Source organism: Protopterus annectens, chromosome 3.part1, assembly GCF_019279795.1.
Source record: "Protopterus annectens isolate FY-2018-M chromosome 3.part1, PAN1.0, whole genome shotgun sequence".
Classification (NCBI taxonomy): Eukaryota; Metazoa; Chordata; order Ceratodontiformes; family Protopteridae; genus Protopterus; species Protopterus annectens.
Window position 1 is genome coordinate 1,864,865,675 of NC_056732.1, and position 26,529 is coordinate 1,864,892,203.

Consider the following 26,529-nt stretch of genomic DNA (forward strand, 5'->3'; position numbering starts at 1 on the left):
GGGAGGGCAAAGGATGGGCACAGGCAAAAAGATGGTGGACAAGCAGCAATGGGGTGGGTTGGATAATGAGCAAAGAACTGAAAATGAACCATAAGAGAGGGAAAACACTAGGATGGAGATCGGGTAGTATCATGGCATGGTGGAATGCCAAGCTTTCCCACAAGGCTACAAACCCAGACTTCACTGGCTTGTATAACTGATGCTAGTTGCTATATACCCAGAGGGCTGTTCTGGTCAGTTGTACAACTCTACAAACCATACCAGAACATGTTCCATGCTATAAAGCCAGATACGGGGCCCTAATGGAGAGATGAAAAGTCAGCAAGCAAGGGAGAACAGTACTGCAGAAATTGAATTCGTCCTCAAGTCTTGGTGAGTAGCTTCACGAGGTGGACCCTGTTTTTACAAAATCTCACTAAGGCGACTGTATTTATGTAGCATATATCATGGATAGAAGTAACTAAAAAACTAAAAAAGATAGTTGAATGCACAAGACCCAAGATAAAAAGTGGTCAATCTTGGTAGCCGCACTGGTGCCAGGACTGGAAAAAATAACAGTGTTGTTGTTGTTGTTTGTGTTTCGGCTTTTCCTAGTTAGGGGTTGCCACAGCGGAACTCCAGTCTGCTAATGATTGGCAGTGGATTTTCAGGAATGCCGAGGTGTCAGCTTGACGTCCAACCTTTAACGAAGGCACGCCCATTTACGCATGTCTTTTGAATGCCCACCCAACCGCGGGGAGGACATGCAGACTCCACAGAGAAGGCACTCCCCGCACTCCAGCCGAGAATCAAATGGGAGAACCTCTTGCTGTGAGGCAACAACGCTACCGCTGCACCACTTCGGAGTCAGTGTAGAATCCTCAAAATATTGAAACATTCCTACAATGGGGCCAGGTCAGGCCCAGGGGGAGGATGGCTCCCTGTTATAGAAGGAAGTAACAGTCCACAAAAATCACAAAAACTGATAGGCCAATGAAGAGCCATAAAGACAATAGAGTGGACTATTGAGGATACGAAAGAAATTATGTACTGTTACTATTATGTAAAAAGCCCAGAATTTCCAGACATAAGATATACAAAATGATTAAGAGAGAAATTGGAGGAAAGAAGAATATTTCCGCAAGAAAAATTGATAGAAGCTTCAAATAAAAATTTACATTCATTAATACGACATATTTTTGAAAAACAGTATATAGATCAAGAAACTTTTGATTTGTTTGGAAAAAGAAGCATCTGAGGAAGTGCAGAAAACCTAGAAATATTTGAAAAATATAAAAAAAGAAATATGGGCATGTGAAAGAGAAAGAGAGAGATTTGATATGGTGCAATATTTATGCAAAGGAGAAAGCCAAGTTCACTAATATAGAGAAGGCAGCCCCAAAGATATTCATAGAGAAATAAAGGCAAAGGCATCCAGATATGGAAAATTTCACAATAAAACAAATAATATCACAAAGATGTAATGTAGAAAAGATGATTAGTAAAGCAGAAGTTAAAGAAATAGAAGTTGAAGTTACGGAGTGCCTGGGAAGTGAAGGATTTAATGTAGAAGGTCTAACACAGACTATATCACTGTGTGATGGAGTGAGTCCCCAGAATAAGGAAAAGCAAGAAGCTCAGGAGACGTGAAGAAGAAATATGGACAGGAGAAAGGAAAAAAGATTTAATATGGTGTAATATTTATACAAAGGAGGAAGCAAAACTAACCAATACAAAAAGAGCAGCACCAAAGATATTTGAAGAGAAATTCAGGCAAAGGAATCTGGACAAGGAAAACTTTACAATACAAAAAATAAGAAGACAGAGGAAAAGTAGAAAAAGAGAAGCTGTAAAGAGAAGGATTCAGTGTAGAAAATGCAATACAGAAAGCACCACAACAGGATAGAGCAATGGATATCCAAATTAAGGGGAAACCAGTGGAACAGGAAAACTGTTTAGGTGCCATATCAAGACTTCAACATACCACAGGTCAGAGTCTTAAAATAAAATTCTTTTAATTTAATTAACTATTTAAATTATTCCAAATACAATCTCATTTAAGATAAACATAATAGTAATGACCACTGTGCTTACTATCCACTAATTTGAATATCATGTCTCCTTTGGAAACACCAATTACTGAACAAAAATATCAAAGCCAAGAAATTGTGTGTGTGTGTGTGTGTGTGTGTGTACACACACACACACACACACACACACACACACACACATATATATATATATATATATATATGTACCACCTCCTTCTTACGGCAATCACAGTAAAGGTTCATGCACTTCAAAAAGCTACTAATGCTGTGTAGCTAAATTTGACTTAGCAGCACAAATGATCATTTGAACTTGGCTAAATAAGTTACCTATATAATACAATTAAACAAAGATCTTTAAAAACATGTACTAAATAGATCCATAGTTGTAAAGACTATGACATACAACCTAAAAAGCTAAACCAGCAAAGAAAAAAAAAAGATGAGAGCAAATTTAATATGACATTATCCATACAGCATTAAAGTGATACTGCTATTAGCAAGAAGAACAAAACATTAAATTACTCTAATATCTACTATATAACAACATCACCTCTAATAGCAACCGTTATATACCTTAGCAATAAAAATTTCAACCCCCTGTTAACACAGCCAATAATGACTCTTATGCAGAGGAGTGCACAAATGGCCTGTATAAACACTTAAACTGTATACACTCAGCTGTACCTGATCAGATCAAAAAGAGGTCCTCCCAAAAAACAAGCCACCTTGGTGAGCCTCAAGTATAAATAGGTTATATAGCAAAAGGAAGAAACTGACATCTGAGAACAAAAGGGAACTTACTCAGCAGAGGAAGAGTACCCTCCATAGCCTGAACAAGCAAATCAGATATCTTATAAACTACTCTCAAGCTAATTACGAAGCTAAATTAACATCCCTAGCTAAGGACAATTATAAGACATTCTTTATCTATGTCTACAATCTAAAATGGAATGCCCAGCTATGTGCTAAAGGTGATACCACTCATATTGAACCTGAGGAAATTGCCAACCTGCTAGCCAACAGATTTGGTGCAAACTTCACCCCTCTGTCCCCACCAGCCATAACCAAATGTACACTTAGCCATGCTCTCCAAGGCCAAAAACACAGCCTCTACAGGACCAGATAGCATCCCAGGCTGCTTATTAAACAATCTAAAATAAGATGCAGTGGAACCACTTGACATTCTCTTTAACCCTGAGCACTGGCTTTGTTTCAGCAGAGTGGAGAACAGTAACAGTAATCCCCATGCACAAAGGGGCCCATCAACCAACCCTGGAACTATAGACCCATAAGTCAAACCAGCCTTATCTGCAAGGCCATGGAAAGAATCATCATGGACCTTAACAAGGACATAGGCGACCTTCAAAGTCTTGACCCAACACAGTTTGGCTTCATTTAGGGTAGATCAAGCTTATTAAACCTGGTTGACTTCTTCAAGACTGTCATCAATGCCATGGATGAAGGCAAAACAGTACATAACACCTATCTTGATTTAGCCAACACTTTTGACACAATCTTCTACTCGGGTATCACCGAGGAACTCTCCCAGCTGGAGATTAACCCTTGCATCATGAGATGGATAGCCAACTCACCAACAAAATGCATAATGTCAAAGTTGGGGATTCCACCTCTACCAGTAGACCAGTTACCAGTGGCATACCACAAGGATCTGTGCTGGGGTCTCCTACTGTTTGGAATCTATTTCTCAGATGTCCATGCAAAAGTAGACAGCCTGTGGCTTACCAAGTTCACTAATGATTACAAACTGGGTGCAATCACTGAGTCCCCTAATGATGCTAACATATTACAGAAAGGGCTAACAAGACAAATGATTGGTGCCAAAGCCATGGACTAAAACTAAACAAAAAGTTCATTACTATCCCCTTTGGTAAAGAGGAGATCCCTGCAAATTAAAATAGTGACAGCACCCCCCTAAGCTCAAACCTAGTGGTGTGAGATTTGGGAACTTAGATTGATAGCAATCTAAACTTTGATCACCATGTGTCTACAGTGGTAAGGAAAGCCTCCTATGTTATGCACCTCAAAACAAAGAGCATCACATCGAAGACTAAGAATAACTCCTCTTTACTCAACCTTCATCAAACCTGTGGAAAGACTGAAAGCCCTGTCACTATACTCTGTATCTTAAAGGCTGCTGAGAGAAGACTTGTGCCTGGCCTACAGTGCAGTCTCTGGCCCTGCCCTAATGGAAATGCTGCACATCTGCAAGTCACATGGGACAAGAGTCACTCACTCACTCTAAGGATCTTAACCTATCCTGTGACATTAACAGAACATGAAGGATAGACAGATATATCTCCCAGAGATTGTCTCTCCTCTAGAATAAACTCCCAATTCACATGACGCAGAGCTCCTCAGTGACCTTATTCAAGCACAACCTAGACAATTGGTGGGGAGACTGCAAATTAACTCCAGGAGTGACACCTATGTCCCTCATGGACAGGGGTTGTTGGTGCTGATCAAAGACTTGCTATGCAAATAACAACCATCTAACCAAGGTCAGTTAGGGAACGTGTATAACACAGCTAGGCTTGTAAGGGCCCTAGGGCCATTAGCCTAGTAACCTCCTATGAACCTATAAACCTATATCAACAGATGTTGGAACACTGAACCAGGAAGAATGGCCATTGTCACATTTAAAAGCATTTCTGAGTGGCTCTCCAATAACATTTAAAAGACCAAACAACAAAGGCTGAAAAGAAAACCTTGGTTGAACTGCAATTACATTATGCAGCTCTCTTTTTTTATTTAACAAGAAACAACTTTATTAAATTATCACTTATGACATAGGCAATCATACATTTATATAAATGAAAACAAATCATATTAACATAATATAACAGTCACAAGTAGTATACATCACAAACCATATTGCCATAATTTTAGTTGCAAATATTGTACAGCACTTAAAATCTACTCAGTCATTGTCAAACATTATATAGCTCATTCAAACTCACATTCTTTTAAACCTCATTCCTACCCTGTATTTATTGTTCCCACAATTCCCATTTTTCTATTTAATTTGCTCCTGCCCTTTTCTAAAGATCCCAGTTCCAGGTGTTTTATCTCTGTTATGATATTCATTACTTAGTTCCGCTGGTTTAGACTTTGAGTTCCATTTTCTAGTGATTGCTTTTTTGTCAGCTGCCATAATTAGACTCAGCGAGGCCTTACTATTTCTAGGCAAGTCCAAGTCTGAATCATAGCTCAGAAAAAAAAAAACATTTCCCTAGATAAACCAATATGCTCACCCAGTATCTCAAGAGTAGTCTGCAGGAATCTTTAAAGTCTGCCAACTCATTACACTCCCAGAAAATATGTTCCTAATTACCTCTTTCTTCCACATCACATGCCAATATTTCCTATCTGAGGAAAATTCTCTGGAGTCTACTTGGTGTATAAAAATACCTATGTAAACAGTTCCAAGCAGAAATCCTGAATTGTCTAGATGTTGTTGCATATTTGGGAGATGTACATATATTCCCTGTTGTTTCCTTGTAAATTGAATATCCAGTCTCTCTTTCCAATTCTTTCTATCCTCCTCTGATGGATTCTTATAGTTATCATGCAATATTTTGTGCTCTATTAATTATTCCTTTTTAACAACTGTTCTAGATTCCACTAGAAACTAGTACTGGTATTTCAGTTAGGACCAACCTGCTTCTTTCTTTCTGCCTACACTGTGATTCCAATCCTTGATAGGAAAGGCAATCTCTAGCTTGCAGTGCAAATATATCCTTGGCATCTTCCCATTCTATTACATTTCCCTCTCTAATTATTTTCTCCCAATACCTTGATTTGTTTGCCAGCTTTCCCCAATAAATTTCAGCCCCCTCTTGCCTATTGTCTGTATCCCTAATTGCAGTCATCCCACTGGCAGAATGTCCTTTCTCCATTCCCATGTTGGCTTAGTTGTTAGAATACTTTTTGCTACTTTATGAATATAATATTCTGTAGGATTATTGTTATTCTCCTTAAAGATATTCAACCAAAATCCCAGTATCTCTTTGTTTCTTGAGCTTCCATTTCAACATCATCCCTTTCCACTTTGAATTATAGGTTTTTGCTTGTGCTATGTATAGGAGCTTTAACTGTGTAGCTCTAAAATACCCCTTCAAATCTGGTAATTCCAATCTACATTGTTCTATTGGAAAAATCAGTTTACCCCACTTGACTCTTGCTGTCTTCCCCTTCCAGAAAAAATCCTTTAGCTCTTTATTAATTGCTATCCATAAATTCTCCTCTGGTTGATAAAAATATTCCTGACCTATGTATAAGTCTGGTTGTATCTTACTATCCATATCACAGAACTTCCAGTTTCTCAATTTTTGTATTATCTTTTGTTTAGTCTATCCCTACATATCCTTTACTGCCACACTGGAATCACTTTTTAATACATACTCCCAAGTAGTTAATTTTATCACAACCCCATAAATATGGATATTTCCAAAAAAATAATGTGTTGTGTGGGTGCTTTCTCTACCTCATGACCCACCAACAATAGTGGTATTTTCTTAAATTCTGCTTCCCTCAGGATCATCACTGTTCTGTTAATTTTGTCAAATGTTTGCCAACCATCCACAAAACTACAGTGATCCACATCTATCATTTTTTGGCAACACTTTTGCCATTCTTTTAGCCATTATACACATAAACATTTTATAATCATGGTTTAGGATTAACATGAGCCTGTATGAAGCAGGATCTGATGGGTCTTTACTCTCTTTAGGTGTTACAGCCACCACTGCTTTCATCCAGGATGTTGGTACTTCTCCTCTTAAAATACTGTTAAACAAAACCTTCCAGATCTTTATCAGTTTTTTTCCTCCTACCTCCCAACCTTCCATAGGAATAACATATATTCCTGAGGACTTTCCTAAGGATTGGTTATACATCACCATTTGTATCTTATCTCCTCCTATCCTGTTAGTCATTGAGCCTCATCTACCTCTAACTTTGGCACAACTGTTCTAGATTCCACTAGAAACTAGTACTGGTATTTCAGTTAGGACCAACCTGCTTCTTTCTTCCATAAACATTTCCATTTCTACATTTTCTTGACTTATATATCTCTGGTTTATACAGACTTTCAGAAAATTTCTGAAATATTTCAATTACCTTTACAAGATCTCATATTATTGAGGTAATCCCTTATTTTCCATTTAGCATTCGGTAGTAACTCCTCATCTTGTTCTGTGAGATTCTCCCTTTTTGAAATACTTTAACATTTATCAGTCCTTGTAAATAATTATTGTTACTTCTTAACCATCTCTCACTTTCTTTTATTTCCATCCAATTTTTAAACTCCACTTTAACTGTATCTCAGTCCCTAGCTATATTTTCAGAAGAGATTTCTATCTTCTCTAATAGCTCCTGAATAATTTCCACTACCCATTCCTTAAATTCCTCTGTTTTCAATAGATAGGTGGGAAAGTGCCAGTGTCTCATTTTTATTTCATTACCCTGTGTTTTTATTTTAGTTATTATTGGCACATGATCCTGTGGTCGTGGGTTTCCTCCGGGTGCTCCGGCTTCCTCCGACATCCCAAAGACATACTGTAGGTGGATTGGACACTCTAAATCGGCCTTAGGCATGAGTGTGTGCATGTGTGTGCCTTCCATGGAAGGTTGGGCACCGGGCTGGCAACTCGACACTCTAAAAACTCTACTGCCAATCATGAGCAGACAGGTGATCCGCTGTGGTGACTCCTAACCAGGAAAACCCGAAAAAAGAATAATAATTGGCACATGATCTGAAATAGTTATTGGGTGCTTATCAAGACTTTAAATTAAATACACATGTCCTTGTGAAATGTAAATTCTGCCTAGCCTAGCCCAGTTTTGTATCTTGGGGAATAATTTGTAAATTCACATTGAACTCCTAGTACAGAATTCACATCTCCCATGCAAATACTTTCATAAATTTCTCTGAAATCTATACTCCTTTGTTATATTTTACCTTCTGGGCCCCTAGACACATCTTCACTGCTGCAAATCAAATTCCAGTCCCCACCTATAAGTAATATTCCTTGCTGAAAGCTGATTATTTCTTCCAGAATTTTCTTAAGCTCTATTATAGCAGTTTTAGGAGGAATATAAACACATGCCACTGTAATCCTGCTCCCCTGCCAGTAGCTGCTTAGTAGTAAAAATTTACGATTATCTTTTTTATCCTCTTCTACCGCTATTGGAGCTCCTTTTGCAATTAAGTACTCCTCTTTTCCTTTGTCCCAGGTGTTCTGCTGAATAACCACCCTGAAAACATGTCTTTATCAAATTCACATGTTCAATTCTTTCCAAGTATGTCTCCTATAGCATAGCTATCTGCACTCCAAATGTTTTAATATAGTTCATTACTTTATGTTTTTGTATTTATCTGTGAGACCACTAACATTTAAAGACATTACATAAATCATCATTATGTTAAAAAGTTATTACTCCCAACTTTTATGTGTAACAGTTTTTTGTTAAGTGGATAGTTCCAGCTTTTGTGTTACATGCATACCGTTTGACAGGTTGATCTTTTAAACAGCTGTTTCTTGTAATATCTTACAAAACACACACCAATTCCCACAAAATCTATTAACTTAATACTAACAAACAAACTTTGTACATCTTCAAATAGAAGTTTTAACCTCTTTACAGTAATACATGTTCCAAACTGACGACCACACTCTTAGACTTGGGTTAACCTAAAAAAGGGTTATCCATACTAAGATACATGGTGCAGCCTGTGCTTCTACTAAGTGCAGTCTGTTTTTGTCTTATCTTTATAGCTCTCCCAGATGGGAAAGCACTTGAATGCTTTCAGAAAACATTATATCTTAACCATTTCTCTTTACCTGATTGTATCCATGGAGACATGAGGATCAGATACAGAGTTGCTACTAAAAGCATACATTTATTTGCTAGAGAAAAAGCTTTATAATATTCAATGTTCTTTTTCATTTACTTGCATTTCTTAAAATGTGCTACTAGATCAAGCTAAGGGCCTTAATCCAGTCATTCCCCTACACAAAAATGAGAAAAAGTACATCAATTTTCATTTGTGTTGCTCTTTTGACCAGACTTTTCTTTTTCTTTCTTTTGGCTTTTCCTGGTTAGGGGTTGCCAAAGTGGAACTCCAGTCTGATAATGATTGGCAGTGAAAATTTACAGTGTCGAATTGCCAGCCGGTGCCCAACCTTCACACACACACACTCACACCTACCTGCATGTCTTTAAATTCACTCGACCACTGGGAGGACATGCAGACTCCGCACATAAGGAGCTTCAGCCAAAAATTGAACCGGAGAACCTCTTGCTGTGAGGCGACAATGCTAACCGCTGCACCACTGTGGCATTTATACTGCAATGTCTACATTTCTTAAAAATGAACAAGGAGAAAGAGAGAAGGGGGGAAACAGGAGCACCTGTTTACATTAGTATCCCCATTACACTTAAAAATAACTGAGAAAAAAAGAAGTTATGTTCTTACCATAATGTTCCATGTGAGTTGTTCATCTCGACTTTGTTCTTACACATGGGTTTGGAGCCGATCCCTCGGCTCCAAGTCGGCCACATTCCAAGCTCTGCGTCTAAGAGAAGCTCAAGGCACAGTCCCCATCCCATGATCCCCTGCTGCTAACCCTCAGATCCAGTTTACAAAGAAACCAGACAACAAAATATACCTGCCTACACATGCATACGCACCAAAATTACCTATACACGTATATACCTAAAAGGTAATGATAGATACAGGCAGATATGTTATACCTGACTGACTACGCATGCATACATAGACACAGATAGTCACAGAGAACCATGAGAAAGACAACCAGCCATGAGTTGTACCTGTTCCTCCAGAACACGGAGGGAGAAGGAGGGCGGGAGTGCAAGAACAAAGGCGAGATGAACAACTCACATGGAACGTTATGGTAAGAACATAACTTCTTCATGTGAAGTTGTTCAATCTCGCCGTTTGTTCTTACACACGGGTAGCATCCCCAGCACCCTAAACCCCAGGTGGCTCACGGGAGAACATAACTGAGAACAGTGGAACCAAAGGAAGTCCTGTCCCTGGAGGCCCTGTCCACTTTGTAATGAGTAATAAAGGTATGAGGTTTGGCACAGGTAGCTGCAGCACAGATGGCATCTATAGGTAAATGAGCCGCATGTGCCAGAGAAGTAGAAACAGCCCTAGTAGAATGAGCTTTAACTTTGAGGGGAGTAGGCTGATTTGAAGATGAATAAACAAAGTTTATGCAGTCTGAAAGCCATTTGGATAGTGTGATTTTTGTAACTGCAAGTCCTTTCTTACTATCTGCATGAGACACAAATAGTTGGTCCGATTTTCTGAACTCTTCTGTTCTGTCCAGCTAAAATCTCAGTTGTCTATGTACGTCCAATTTGCAAAGCATGTATTCCATCTTACTGGTATGGTTCCTGAAAAAGGTAGGAAGTTCTAGGGACTGATTAAGATTCGATTCTGAGCAGACTTTTGGTAGAAAGGACAGATTAGTGCATAAGGTGACCCTGTCTGGATGAAATATCAGATATGGTGGTCTCATTGACAGTGCCTGTATCTCCGAAACTCTGCGGGCTGAAGTGATTGTCACCAGAAATAGGGTTTTCCAAGAAAGATATTTCAGTGAGCATGATGAAGCTGGCTCAAACAGCGATAGCATGAGTTGGGATAGCATCAGGTTTAAATTCCAAGGAAAAACCTGGGCTCCGAATAGGTGGTCGGAGATGATAAGTTCCATTCATGAAAGCCCTACAAAGTCTGTGCGACATAATTGTAGCGCCTCCTTCATCCACATGAAAATTAGATATGGCAGCCAGCTGTACCCTTATGGTGGATGTTGAAGCTCCCTGGTGAAAGAGAGTAGATAGAAATTCTAGAATCTTGTGAATGTGAGCAACCAAGGGATCTAAACCTTGTTTGGAGGCCCAACACACGAAACGTTTCCACTTGCTTTTATACAATTTTCTAGTGGAGGATTTTTGGGAAGAAATCAGAATATGTTGTACTGCTGGAGACAAAATATCTGACCTGGCTAAGCTGGGAAGTGGAGCAGCCATGCTGTCAATTTGAGGGACGAGAGAGGGGTGAAGAACTCCTGACGAGTGGGTCAGCAGGTCTGGCACTGGGTCCAGAGTCCAAGGTTCCTCTATTTGGTGAGCTTGGAGGAAGGGGAACCAGATTTGTCGAGGCCAGAATGGTGCTATCAAGATGATCGTCCTTTCCAGACCTTTGGCTTTCTGTAGAAATTTTGGGATTAGTGGAACAGGAGGGAAGGCATATAGGAGACCTGGGGGCCAATCGTGTACAATTTTGTCCCTGGGGGCACCCCCCGGAGGGGGAATTAGGGCAAAATAGCTTCTGCATTTGGCATTCAAGGGGGATGCAAAAAGGTCACAGCAAGGCTGGCCCCATCTGCAGAAAATCCTTTCCACTACTTGATTTTTGAGGGACCACTCGTGAGGCAGCAGGATGGCTCTGCTCAACCTGTCCACTATTACGTTGGACGTCCCCGGGATGTGCGTTGCTATGAGAAAGCGTCCGGTGGACACAGCCCATTGCCAGATCCTCAGGGCCTCTCTGCATAAGGGGTAAGACCTGGTTCCTCCTTGCTTGTTTAAGTACCAGACCACTGACATGTTGTCTGTCTGAATTGCAACTGTTCCCGGAGGTCAGTAGTCGTGAAAGTGTTGCAATGCTAGGAACACTGCTCTTAACTCTAGGACATTGATGTGCAGTTTGTACTTCATTTCCGACCACTCGCCTTGAACTGTTCTTCCCTGAAAAAGTCCCCCCCACCCTATCAGGGAAGTGTCCATGGTCACTGTGGCTATGGGGGGAGGAAGAACAAACGGGCGGCCTATCGTAAGTTCGTGACTGTTCATCCACCATTGAAGATCTCGTTGGCAAGATTCTGTGAGTAGGATGTTGTGTGACAATGGTAGCTGTTGGTAAGACCACTGTGCGAAGAGTAGCTACTGGAGGATCCTCATGTGCATTCTCCCTAGGTGGACCACGATAAGGGCTGCTGCCATCATGCCTAAAACTTTCAAGACATGTGCGGCTGGGACTGTTTTGTTTTCTAGGAGAATAGAAATCTGTTCTCTCAGGGCTGAGACTCTTGACTGGGGAAGTCTGATCAGGGATAAGGTAGTGTCTAATTCCACTCCTATGAAAGATATATGCTGTGAGGGCGATAAGTTAGATTTTTCGAAGTTCAGAGTTATGCCTAAATGGGAACAGAGATTGATTGTATAGTCCCTGGCTTGCAATAGGTGACACCTGGTGGTGGTGGTTAGGAGCCAGTCGTCCAAGTATGGAAACAGCCGGAATCCTAGTCGTCTCAGGTGGGACACCACTACTGCCATGCACTTGGTGAACACCCTGGGGCTGAGGTGAGGCCAAAGGGCAGAGCTCGAAACTGAAAATGACTGGCTCCCAGCCAGAAGCGCAGGTGATCTCTGGATGGCCTGGTCCAATCGTTCATTTGAAGAAACAGAAGGATCGATTGTAGCGTGACCATCTGGAATTTTTCCTTCTTCACGAAGGTATTTAGTTTGTTGAGGTCCAGTATTGGCCTCCAGTCCCATTTTCTTTGGAACTAAAAAGAACCTTGAGTAAGTTCTGGATCCTATTTGGTCCACCGGGACTGGCTGGATGACTCTTTTTTCTAACAGCTTTTGTATTTCTATGGCTGCCTGATCCCTCAGATTGGGTGGAACATCTGGGAATCTTTTTTGGATGGGAGGATTGTTTAAGAAAGGGATGTTGTATCCTCTGGTTATTATGCTTTTTACCCAGGAATCTGAAGTGAGTTTTAGCCAAGCCTCTGGGTATAAAGCCAAGCGACCCCCGACTACCTCCAGAGCAGGACAGCTGGGCCTCTACTCAGGAGTGCTGGAAGGGCTTACAAGGGACGCTATCCCTGTCGCCCTGGTTCTGCACACCCCCTCTGCTGCCTGGGTGGCATCTTCCATTCCTTCCCCCTCCTCTGCCTCTGGAGGGGGTTTCACTAGGTGTGGATTGGAAAGCTCCCTGAGTCTTCCGGAACCACATTTTTCCACCTCTTTGCCCTTTGGGGTATGGTGTAGAAGGGGTGGAAAAATGGACCCCTACGGCAGACAGGGTCTTTCCTTCTTGCTCACACCTAGTGAGCGTCTCCTTCACTTTGGGCCCAAACAAGCAGGAGCCATCAAACAGGGCATTAGTAAAGGAAGACTTAAAGACTTCCGCAAAGGAGCATAGGCGCATCCAGGATTGTCTCCTCAGAGCAATCGCTGAAGCTGCAGCCCTACTTGATCCTTCGGCTGCATATGAAATGAGCCGCATGGATGAGTTGATGATAGAGTTTAGGGTATTCATCTGTGCTGTCACCTTGTCTGAGACAGCAGCATCTGTGGTACCCTGTAGAGTATCTCCCAATTCATTGAGGAGATCTCTCTGAAGACGGGTAAAATGAGTGAGATAGTTCAGCGATCACATGGAAAAAGTCGCTGAACTAAAAATGCGCTTCCCGTACCTGTCCATTGTCCTGGAGTCCTTATTAGGAGGATGAACAGAGGAAGATGCTTTAGACATTTCCTTCCTGGTGGCCGCCGCCACCACCATAGCGCCAACTGGGACCCCTTTGGTGAGGTACACCTTATCCTGTGGGGCAGTGATGTACTTATTGGGCCTCCGAGGGACTGGTTCCAATGTGTCAGGGGACTTCCACTCCCTTTGAGCTATTAACTCCATTAACTCGTCGAAGGGTGGAGTTACCCAGGAGGTGGAAGGTTGAGCCCCAAAAGCCTTCAGTAACACCAACTCGTCCTCAGTGGGGGCAAGGGACTGCCAGTCACCCCTCTGCTTGAGAATTTCAAGGATGTCGGCAAACGAGACATCCCCCGAGGAAGACCGTGGGGACCCCTCTGACTCATCCAAGTTGGTATCCAATGTCAGAGATTCCTGAGGGGAATCAATGTGCCCCCTCTTGCACAACCTCTTCCTTGGGACATCATCAGAGGGGGCATCTGGTGAAGCTTCCAAGGAGCAAGGTTCACCCTCTGGAGTTGATTGAGGACTTTGGTCTCTATGCTTGGCTGGGATCAGTGGTGCAGAGACAGAACATGGACCCTTTGGGGAGGGAGAAGAGTCGTCTGGTGATGTGAAAGTCTTACCAGACAAGACCTTCTTCATGGCCTCAAGCACCAGAGCCCCGGGCTGAGGGCTCCACCGGTTCCGAAGAAGATGGTGGCCTCCCCGGGCCTGGAACCATGGGCTCCGATCCAGAGGACAGAGCCGAACTAATCTGCGCCAAGGCACTGAGGGGAAGAGTCAGAACCGAAAGTTCGGTTCGACTCTCCCCCCCAGAACCGAGGAGAGATTGTCGGCTCCGAGACCCCTCGAAGGGTACAGAGGGTGTCAAGGTCAGTGGAGCCGAAAGCACTAAAGAAGGCTTCAGCCCCAGTGGATCAACGATCATCAGATCCTCGACTCCCGGCTCTGATGACTCGATGGGTCTCGAAGGAGGATCAAGAGATGGGACAGGAAGGGTCTCAAGCTTCGAAACCAACTGGGACGAAACCGCAATCAGTTTGGATAAGGCCGTGTTCTCCATCAGTTTCTGCACCACTCGATCCACATCGGTGTCAGACAGTCTGGAGGAATGGGTCGAAGGGGCCGAAGATGTCACAGAGCGAAGGATTGATGAAGGGGGTACCTCTGATACTGGCTCCAAGACCTGGACCTCGACTCGAGGCAGTATCTCGGTGCTCGGCTCCAAGGTCTGTAGAGCCAGCAACTGAATCTTAGACGAGGTACTCGGAGCCGAAGACCTGGGCTCCGATACCTTTGAAGACTTCGACCCCTTCGAAGACTTCGATAACTGGTCTGCCTTGTCCAATGTCTCCTGAAACTCTGGCTTCAGGAGACCTCTCTCAACCAGTTTCCTGTGTGTCTCCGTCATCACTCTGCCACTAAACGAATGGCAGATGGAACAATCCTCTTGAATATGGAGAGGACCCAGCCAGTATACGCAGGAAACATGGTTGTCAGTAATGGACATTTTCTGTCCACACTGGCAACGTTTAAAGCCAGATTTGGCTTTTTCTGACATTTTTTTTTTCAAAGAAAAGCAAATGCAACTGTATATGTAAAAAGCACACCACACTAATCCTAATAATAATAACAGTAGTCTAAGTATATTAGGCTACATATATATATATATATATATATATATATATATATATATATATATGTATGTATTTATATAAGTAAGAGAAATATATAAAATGTACTGTCACTAAGAAAACACACAACTAGTAAGGAAACTATCGATTAACTAGGGAATTATCAGTAACAGTTTCTGCCAGAGCCCTGACAGAAAAAAGGGAAAATGGCCTAAGGTCTAGGGCAGCCACTCCCAAACAAGCTAACGCTAATTAAAACACACACACACACACAACTATACTATACTAACTATGCTAGCCAATAAAAAACTTCAACAATCTAAGAATTTTAGCTAAATATATGTATATACAAGTAGAAAAAATATAGAGTATACTGGCCCGAGCTCTCACTTGACGAGACCTGTTGCAGCGGCAAACTAGATCTGAGGGTTAGCAGCAGGGGATCATGGGATAGGGACTGTGCCTCGAACTTCTCCTTGATGCAGAGCTTGGAATGTGGCCAACTCGGAGCCAAGGGATCGGCTCCGAACCCGTTTGTAAGAACAAACGGCGAGGTCGAACAACTTCACATCATTACTTTATAGCATGCAAAGAAAGTCATGCACTATAAAAAATTTACTTTTAAGAAAAAAATGTTTTACTTAGTTAACTCTCTCCCTTCTGTTCCCCTCTCCTAAGTATTTTTCCACACATTAATGACATGAAGTAGGGTATATGCTTTAGAGTGTCAATTGCCAGTACATTCCTGTAGTGAATATTCACAGTGTTTGTCTCCGAGTCCTGTGGAAGTTTTTCAGTAGTTTGCACAGAGGACTAAAACTGTTTTAAATGGAGAGTTATATCTGGTGTGCTTATCCAGTTAACAAATAGGTTAAAAAGTGTGAAAATTAAGCATCTGTAATCAAAGCCATACTGAGTGGTTCACAACATAATTCTGTACAAAGACTAAACAAGATTTTAATGCAGAATTCTATTAATGAAAAACAATAAGTAATTTTTACTGTTCAAATTCATTTAGAGACAGTGATTGATGGACATATTAGTTAATAAGTGACTTAAAATTAAATGTCACCAGAACTAAATTTCAATAAAGAAGTATCAAAACAGTACTATAAGGAAATATGCAATGCTTATTAAAATTTTATAATAAATGCTGTTAATATTAAACTGTTTTACCAATTTATAGCTAAATTCATCTACGTACTCAGGAATATATAAAACCAACACTAGGTTATGACTTTGATACTGAAAATAGAATTATGTAAATATTTTCATTAGTTTACTAAGAAAAAGCCAACTGACCTAAAAGCCCATTCTCACTGGAGGCCCAGGGAGAAAAGATCTACAGTTATACAACAGAGGTGACAAACATTAACTTTACACTGGCATTCTTGAATACATATACAAAAAATGCAAAATATATAGATACATGAAAAGAAAAGACAAGTAGTGAAGGTTACAAATAAATCGTATATTACATCTGACCAACAACACTATAATAAACAATAAAAATGTAAATCAAATACTTTTCACCGAATATGGTCTTTATTAAAGAGGTGAAGAAATGGAAGTATTTTTTCTTCTGAAGGCAAAAAAATGTCAATTTATCTCTGTAAAAGAACATATGGTACTCCAGAGTAATACGAAAACTACAATTTCATTGGTATAAAAATTTAAACTATATATAATGGATCTAGGACTTTTGATCAAAAGCCCGAATCCATTACCACCGAATACACTTTAACAAAAGCGCTTTCATTGAAAACGTGCTTTCGTTAAAGTATGTTAAAAAAAAACACAAAATCTACGTGAATGCAGGAGAGCAAGCCTCCCTGTAACCTCCGATGTGGGGGGCTGTGCCTCCCACACCTCCCAACTTTAATATTCTCACGCCGAGGTTGCACTGCAGTGGGGAAAGGGGAATTTTCCCTTACCGCACCGTAGTATGACCGGAACAACAAGCATACTTACGCAAAAGTGCTGCTTCGGTGAACAGCACTTTCACGCGAGTATGCTCACCAAATTGGGATTCGGTGAAAGATGCAGTCGAGCATCTGTATGGATCCTATATCATGCCTGCTGAACTTGGTTGCCTTCTTCGAAATAGTCACCAAAGCCATGGATGAGGGGAAGACAGTGCACACCACCTACCTTGACCTAGGCAAAGCCTTTGACACTATTCCCCACTCAGGCATAATAGATAAACTCTCCCAGCTAGACATCAACCTGTATGTTACCAGATGGGTAGCTAACTGGCTTACTGATAGAACCCACTCAATCAAAATAGGGGAAGCCACCTGTAGTAGTAGACCCATAACAAGTGGTGTACCCCAAGGATCGGTCTTGGGGCCTCTACTGTTTGGGATATACTTTTCTGAGATGCAAGCCAAAACCAGTGTTCTGTGGCTGACCAGGTTTGCAGATGACTGCAAGCTGAGCAGGGTCATAAATTCCCCTAGTGATGTGATCATCCTCCAAGAGGCCCTTACCCAAACTAATGACTGGTGCCAGAAGCACAGCCTCAAACTGAATGCTAAGAAATGCATCATTATCCCCTTCGGGGAAAATGGCATCTCCACTAATTATCACATTTATAACAATGCACTAAGCATGCAATTAGTTGTGAGGGACTTGGGCAGCCAGGTTGATAGAAACATGACTTTTGACCACCATGTTGCCTCCGTTGTACGAAAGGCTTTCTACATGGCCCACCTCATAAGTAAGGGTATTTCATCCAGGAACAAGGATGCCATAATATCCCTGTACTCCTCCCATATCAGACCCATTATGGAGTACAATGCCTCCTTTGGCATGTACTTTGCCAAGCACTTGGAGCAGTTGGAGAGACTACAGAGCTTCCTGACCAGGAAAATACAGGGTCTCAAACACTTATCCTATACAGATAGGCTAAAAGCCCTGTTCCTCTACTCAGTCTCATACAGACTGCTCAGAGCTTACTTGTGTCTGGCATTCAAGACCATCTCAGACTCAGCCTTGATGGAGTTGCTGCATATCCATAAGTCAAACTCCACTCCCGCAACCCACATGCAAGGCCTCAACCTGGTCTGTGACATTAACAGAACTTGTTGGCAGGATAGATTTGTGTCCCAACAACTCCCCCATCTATGGAACAGACTCACTCTACATGTTAAGCAGAGTACCTCACTAGCCCTCTTTAAGAGGAACCTGGACGACTGGATGGGAAACAAAAAATATACCCCTGGGATCCCACCTGTGTCCCTGTTAGGGAAAACAGGTGCTGACTTTGTGGGAACATGGGGTGAAATTCTTGGTTAGGCTTATAAGGGCCTCCAGGCCAATAATCTAGTATCATCCTATGAACCTATATATATGTACACACACATTTTCAGCCCTATATGATGTATTCATTTTGAGTCGTCTGCCCTTTCTGGTCTTTTTATTTTTCTTTTTATTTTTTTTTAAGAAACATCCATTGTTCCACCATTCTTTTCAGCATGCATTTTTAGGCTTGAGAAGTTCCATGGCTTCCTCTACAGATATTATATTCTTTCACTGAAAAAAAAAGGAATTGCAGCTTCTAATTAGTTTAAAGTCATTAAATCCTCTGAAAAAAACTTTAATTTTGGATGGAAACAGATGAGCCTTTATGCCATTTTTCTTAAGGGATTTAACAAATGGCAGAACACCTTTCTCCCCTCCATAACTTTAGATAAGTATTATCAAATCTTACACTGTTCCCAATCACTTTAGGTGGGTTGTTAGACAAGGTTACCCTTAATTTAAGTCTGTCAAAATGGCAGATAAAGGGGACTTTGACAGATCTAGGTGGGAATCAATTAAAACACCCAACCAACCAATATGCACTTTCAGTGCTGTGAGAGAAACTTTGATTGAATCCTAATATTTGGAAAACATGCAGTGAGAAAGTTTACCATATTGTTCCCCTCCATATACTCCTGGATATAAATTATTCTAAAGTTATTTCTGCATTTTGTAGTTTCCAGGCCAACAACTTTTTTAAATGCCAGCTATTTTTCTTTTAATAAGATTAACTGAGCATCGTCTTCTCAGTCTTCATTTGATGCCATTTGAGGATGCTTCAGTTATCTGAATTCCTTGCTGCTATATTACCATTTTTTCTACCAGTGTTCTTAACAACTGTCTTTTTATTACAGTTTTCTTCACAAAATCCAACTTAATGCCCAATTTAAGTTTCACTGAAATTTTTGAATGGATGTAACTGGCTTGTGTGCATTTTTCTTCAATGAAACTTTCTGAGAAATGATTTGACGTCCTGAAGTGTTGGCAGAGATAGGGTTTCAGGGTTGTGTCATCAACATATTGTACTATGCAAGGATGGTGGGTGGCACTATGTTGTTTGTTTATAAAAATGTTGAATAAGAGGGGCCTATTAATGATCCTTGAGGGATGCTAACGGAGACTGCTAGGAAGGATAATTTTGTTTCTATTTGCCAGTTTGCTGCCTGTCAATCAGACAGCTATGGAAACCATGAGAGAAAGGTCTGGGTGAGACCAAGGGAAGAAAGTTCAGTGAGATGTTGATGGGACATAGTGTTAAATGTTTTTGATAAATCTAAGAATAGTGCAGACTCCAGGTTGCTGTCATTTCTGTATTGGTATATGATACTGGTAAAGTTGAGGACAGAAGTAGTAATACTATGCTGGAGTCTAAAACTAAGCTGGATTTTGGAGAGTAGGTTGAATTAATGTACTGCATAAGTGCCATTGGATGCATTTCTCTAGTATTTTAGATGGAAGGGATAGAATGGCAATAAGTCTATAGATGGAAAAGTCTGTTGATGTGCCACCTTTGTGGAGTGATACTATACAGAATTTTTCCAGATATATAGAACACCTTTCTCAGATATGGATCGGTTCATCAGTAATGATGCAGGGAAAGCCATGCTATCAACTGCTATTTTTAGGTAAACTGCTGGAAGTTGGTCAGCAGCTAAAGAGGTTAGGTTTAGCGGATAGAGTTTTAGTAAAAGTTTTCTTATAGCAAAGGTGTATACTGGGAGGAAGGAGAATGAATGTGACTGGTTAGTACAGGATGGGGAGAGAGATGAATCATTATTATTATTAAGAGCTAATACCATCTGTATAAATAAGTATTGAACAGAGATAGTATTGAATCTACGGTCAGGCATCGATGGAGAATGAAAGATTTACAAATCCAAAATGTAACCAGTAATAAAAGAAAGCATATGCCAAGAATATACACAGGAATTTTGGAATAAATGAAACAGAAACTTCCTATAAGAATCTGAAAAAAAACTGCAGAGATATTTCAGACAGCTATTACCACTCCAACTTCTTGGCTCTGCCCCCTCAGTATTTCATTTTTTACTTCCTTTACAGTTTTCCCTAATCTACATTTCAATGGTGGCATTCCACTTACTCCATTCTTTTACTTTATTGCTCTGTGTTTAACTGATTAACACTTTATTGATCATTATTGTAACTGAGCAGTACTATACTCTAAGTTTTTGTGATGTCATATGACAGTAGGGCCACAGCCTTCCTTTCTATACATCAATTTAATCGAATAAATGCTTTAATTAACAAAAATCTTGTGAGAAGCCTCTCTAATACATCATGTAAGCTTAAAATGATCAGTACTATTTACATCATGGCACTAATGAAACAACTGTATTTGTAATACGTACAACACATTTACTTACATTATTCACAATATTTCATATCAATTTAACATTGCTTTGACAAACTGCTTGGTGAGAATCACAAACTATTTTGCAATACATATCTATTCATCTGTCTACAGATGTATTAAAAATTATAATGCACTTTTGTTTTATAAAATGCACTTTCTTTCATCCATGCATCCATTTCTGCTAGACCAAGTAGACCTGGCATTCCTATAGATAATCCTTTTCTTGAATGATAATTTTTTTTTCTTTGATTTGTTTCATGTTCTTTTCTCTCTGCAAAATCTCTATTGGGTCTTCAAGCAATTCTCCTGATTGTTTTGCCTTTTTATTTTTTAATAGCATGACTAGAATGGGCTCCATGATTAAGTGAAGGCATAATAAAAGTTTGTGAAATTAGAATTACTTCAGCCTTTGATGTTTGCTAAAAGTGCTCTTCTAATTACATGTAATGTATTCAGATCTCACTTACCTTGCAATTAACATTAACTGTACTGTTAGCACATTTAAATATGTTTGAAAATTTCTATTAGCCCACTTTCTGCTGCTCCTACTGGATTTATCTGGGAGTCCTTGTTCAGTTTTTGCTTGCATGTGTCCTGATATTTTATAATGTTATATCTTTCAGTAATTCAGACAACAGTAAATAGTTTTTCTCAATAATTAACATTGTGTCTGTCATTGCTTCAACTATGTCTGGTCTTCTTGTTTTGTCTTTCGCATCTTTCGGTACTTGATGATACCATGTCATTACATCTTTATTTCAGTACTTGTTTGTTGTTCATGTTTTGAATGTCTCTGAGGTATATGTATGTGGTAGTGTTTCTAGTCTCCAGTGTAAGAACCTTACCACATTATTAAGCCTTTCAGTACACTAAACCCCAGTCATATCTCAGCCTGCAACATGATGCCCAACTCTATTTCCTTAATACAAAATCTATATTTGTATCTCACTGTTTTTCTAAAGAGTTGATGATCATTCCATAAGCATAATGCAGAATTCTTATTTTGCAATTTATTTGTTTATTTATTCAGTTTGGTGACCGGGGAGGTCCACTGGGCTGGGGAGCCCATTTTCAGTGGAGACCCGGGGAGAAAAGCTCCACAGAAGGTTTATTAGATACATTTTTCAATCAAAGTGAACATACATAGTATAAAAATACATATACAAAAACAATATGGTTCAATCTGCAATCTAATAACAATCAATGGAATGACAGTTTAGTTAAAGAGAAAAGAGTACATAATGTCATAGCTGGTGGAGATAATTTGTTATGAGAAGCAAATTAATAGTTAAGAGTGGGTTAGGAGGGGAGGAGGGGTTATCCAGGGGTAAAGAGAGTGGAGGCCCCCAAGTGATCAAACATTTTGGGGGCCAAATGATCATGCCAAAGCTGTTTCTGCATGTATCTAATTTCTAAAAGTGTTTAAGTTTTTAATACTGTGTCAAGAATAGCCACCATTCCTAACTCTGGACACAATTTTAAAGTTCAGAAAAACAGTTCTACTTCAGTCTTTGCTTTTTAACTACAGTGCTCTTCTCAGCAGCTAATATGTAACCAGAATTGTCTCCTCCTGCACTTTACAAGGAGTTGTGTCTATTGGTAACATATAAGCAGCTTGGAATTTCTTTTTAATTAGCCCAGTTATTCATATTACCACTACAACTATTTGCATGTCTTTATTCTACAACACTCTACATTCAACTTGTACTTATTGGCATTTTATACGTTTATCACTTTCATTAAATAAGACTACTGTCAACTAGGCATAGCAATTCTGATAATATTATTTCTATCCTCTCCCCCGTGAATACAGTATATGATTTTCTTGCTTCTATTGTCTTAACTGGTAGCTCTGGATAATCCATGTGATAATTACATCTTGGATTCATAGGTGTGTAATAGGTTACACAACACTAGGAGCTTTTTAAGCTTATCCATGCTTCTCAAATCGCTAACAAGTTCTGGTATCCTTGATAAGTGGGGGCTTGGAAAAGGAAACATTAACAAACAATGGCCTGGGAGATGAACCATTTACAGGCTGCCTGTGTCTATTAGAGATATAGGTGCCAAACCAAGGAAGAATTTCATGTTCCCTATCCAATTGTCCAATTGGGTTAGAAAACAAATCTGCTTCACATGGATTGGGAGCATGTTCCCAAGCAGGGGAAGTCTCTGGGATAGAATTCAGTGTCTCTCTAGCAGGTCCTGTTTATATCATAAGCAAAGTTTAAGTCTTCAGAATGGGAAATTCTGGTGCTGTTTGTTTTGTAGATATGGAGATGATCCATCAAGATGGGGGTCTGACAATGCTTTGTATGCCAAGTATAGATCTCTACTCAGCCTGTAGGAGAATGAATACAGGGATAGGGCTTTAAGGCAGTCAGTATAGAGCATGTTACTTAAACCTTGTATTCTTTTAGTGAGGAAATCTGTGGATATTCCAAATTATTGGATATGTTGGTTAGGTACATACACAAAGGACGCAATCTTCACTATGAATAAATCTTTGAGGTTTACTTTTCTGCTGCCTCAGCTATGTGTTATAATGTTTACAGTCACTAGTACACCAACCTTGTTACACTGTATCTTTCAGTATACAATCCCTAAGCCACAAATACTACCTAACAAAGAGAAGTGGCAACATGAGAACTGTCTTGAGACAGTGGCCTTGGAATAGAGAATCTAATCTATATGTGCATGACAGCCTGCAACAAGATGTGTAACTGCTTCTATTTCCATGAACAAATTATACATTTGTATTTGCTGCCTAAATTTTCTTTAAACTTTATCAACCCCTGCACATGAAGTCCGCTAATCTGCCATTATTACCGTCCAGCTTCTGCATTCAGGTTATCCAACCCAAATTTTACATATCAACTCTTGATCAACATGTGGCTGTTCCAGCAGTTCTCTTTATTTTCCACTATAATTGAGAACTTCCCAGTCTTCTTCTCCTTTTTTTCTATTCATATTAATTGTGTTCTTAATTTCCTTTTGTTCTGTATTTCTCCTTCTGTTTCTCCATATGTATAATCAAATACAGTTCTTGAAGTTTTGTTTTGTAAAGTCAAAGTAAATTTTATTGTCATTCAGAAATACACGTGTGGCCTAAATGGAATTTCACGCAACAGCTCAATTCCTAAGATTACAAATGAAAGTGAAAACAACAAATAGAAGTAATAGAATAAACAGTACTACTCCGAATACACACAAGAAGGAGCAGACATTTACCAACACTCATATACGAAAAGAACACCCTCCCCTGAGTTAAATTTATGACCGTATTTAAAGTAATACAAAACACACTACAGACTGAACAATGCCTAAGCTATTTGTCTAATATTGCACTTGAGTGATCTAAATAATACTGACTTTAGATATAATAAATAAATATTGCCTTACTTGGAATACATCTAAGTATATATTGCGCAAATAAATAAAAATTTACTTATTATGTGTCTAGATCCCCGGGACTACTGCCCAAGTTCAGAAGTCTAATCACCGTAGGGTAGAAACTGTTATTGAATCGAGTAGTACTGCAACTGATGCTGCCATATCTCCTACCCGATGCCACATGCATAAACAGTCCATGCGCAGGATGTGTGTTGTCCTGTATTACTTTGGTGGACTTTCAGATGTTTCTTGTAGGATAAAGATGCTGTATCGATGGAAGCCTGGAACCTGTTACCTTCTCTGCAACTCTCAACACTCTTTTTAGTGCTTTCCTTTCTGTTACTGTGCAGCTTCCAAACCACACTGTGAAGCTGCAGGTGAGGATACTCTCTATTGCACCTCTATAGAAGGTGGAGAAAATATGAGGAGAAAGTTTAGCTTTTTCAGCCTTCTTAAAAAGTGGAGGTGTTAGTGCACTTTCTTGACCAATTGGCTGGTGTTTCCTGACCACAAGAGATCCTCTGATATGTGTACACCCTAGACTTTTATACTCTTAACCCTGTCAACACTCTCACCATTGATCCTGAGCACGGGGTAGTTTGTTCGACTTTTCCTGAAGCCGATAATCTCTTTGGTCTTGCTTACATTCAGATCAAGGTTGTTCCCCTCGCACCAACTGATCAGAGAGGTCACCTCCTCTCTGTACGTCCTTTTATCCTCCTTTGTGATGAGCCCTGTGACTGTGGAGTCATCAGCAAACTTGATGATATGGTTGGAGTTGTGCTTAGCATAGCAGTCATGAGTCAGGACGGTGATGGTGATAGGGGGCTAAGAATACATCCCTGTGGAACCCCGGTGTTAACTGTGAAGCACTTTGATGTGTTCTTACCCAAACATAACTTCTGTGGTCTCTCAATCAGAAAGTCTAGGATCCAGTCAGAGATGTTTACTGATTCCTAAATGTGTCAGTTTTTTTATCAGCTGCAGTGGTACCACTGTATTAAATGCAGGCCTGAAATCTATGAACAGCATCCTCACATAGTTGTCTTTGCCCTCTAAATACTCAAGGGAGATGTGCAGTGCTATTGATATGGCATCAGCCATGGATTGGTTAGCCCTGTACAGAATCTGCAGAGGGACAAAATCAAGAGGTAGGCATGATGCCCTAATAAATACTGACCTTAAGATCCTAGCTCATGTTACAGCAAATAGACTTAAGAATGTACTCCCCTCTATCATTTCCCACGAACAAATGGGCTTTATGATAAACAGACAAACAAGTGATAACACCCTCCTCTTAGATACCATTATCAGACTTCTTAACAGTGACAAATGCTCCAGATATGTCCTCATGTAGATGCAATCAAAGCTTTTGATAGAGTTAATTTACATTTCCTATTTAATACATTGCCTTTATATGGTTTTCCTCAGGAATTTATAAGGATAATTAAGGTTCCATACTAGAAAGCGTCTACCACTATTCAGATAAATAAGTTCAAAACTAACCCTATACTGTTATCCAATGGTACAAGACAAGGTTGCCCTCTTTCTCCATACCTCTTTAATCTTTATCTAGAACCTCGCCTGTTTATTTCACAAAAAGACTTCCATCACATACCTAGAATCTATAATACAAATCTTATATTCTCTGCTTTTGCTGATGACTTAAATATATATTTTCAACTTCCCACTACTGACCTCCCAAAAATATTTAAAGCTATAGATTAGTTCTCTGAAATCTCTAACTATAATTTTAATAAACAAATCCCACATATTTCCCATGAATCTTACAGGTCATGAGGAATTTTACTTTCCCATGATTGAGATCAAGATAAGTTACCAGATAAAATACCTAGGAATATTTACTCCTGATTTTAAGGATATGATAAAGAATAACCTATTGCGTTCATGGACTAGTATTGAAAGTGATATCAATAGGTGGAAGAATATTAATATGTCATTATACTCAAAAGCTAGTGTTGTTAAGATGAACCGTTTACTGAGAATACTCTTTCAACTAAATGCTACTTTTTCAAATATTCCCCCCAAAATTCTTCCTTGATATAGAAAAAGCTATATCAAGATTCTTATGGTACCCCAAATCCACTAGAATTAAATATGACAAACCTGTACTTACCAAAGATAAAGGGGGATTGGGGTTACCTGATTTCAAACTCTATTATAGTATAATTACTAGTAACCAAGACTAAAGCAACTGAGAAAAGCAAAACTGAC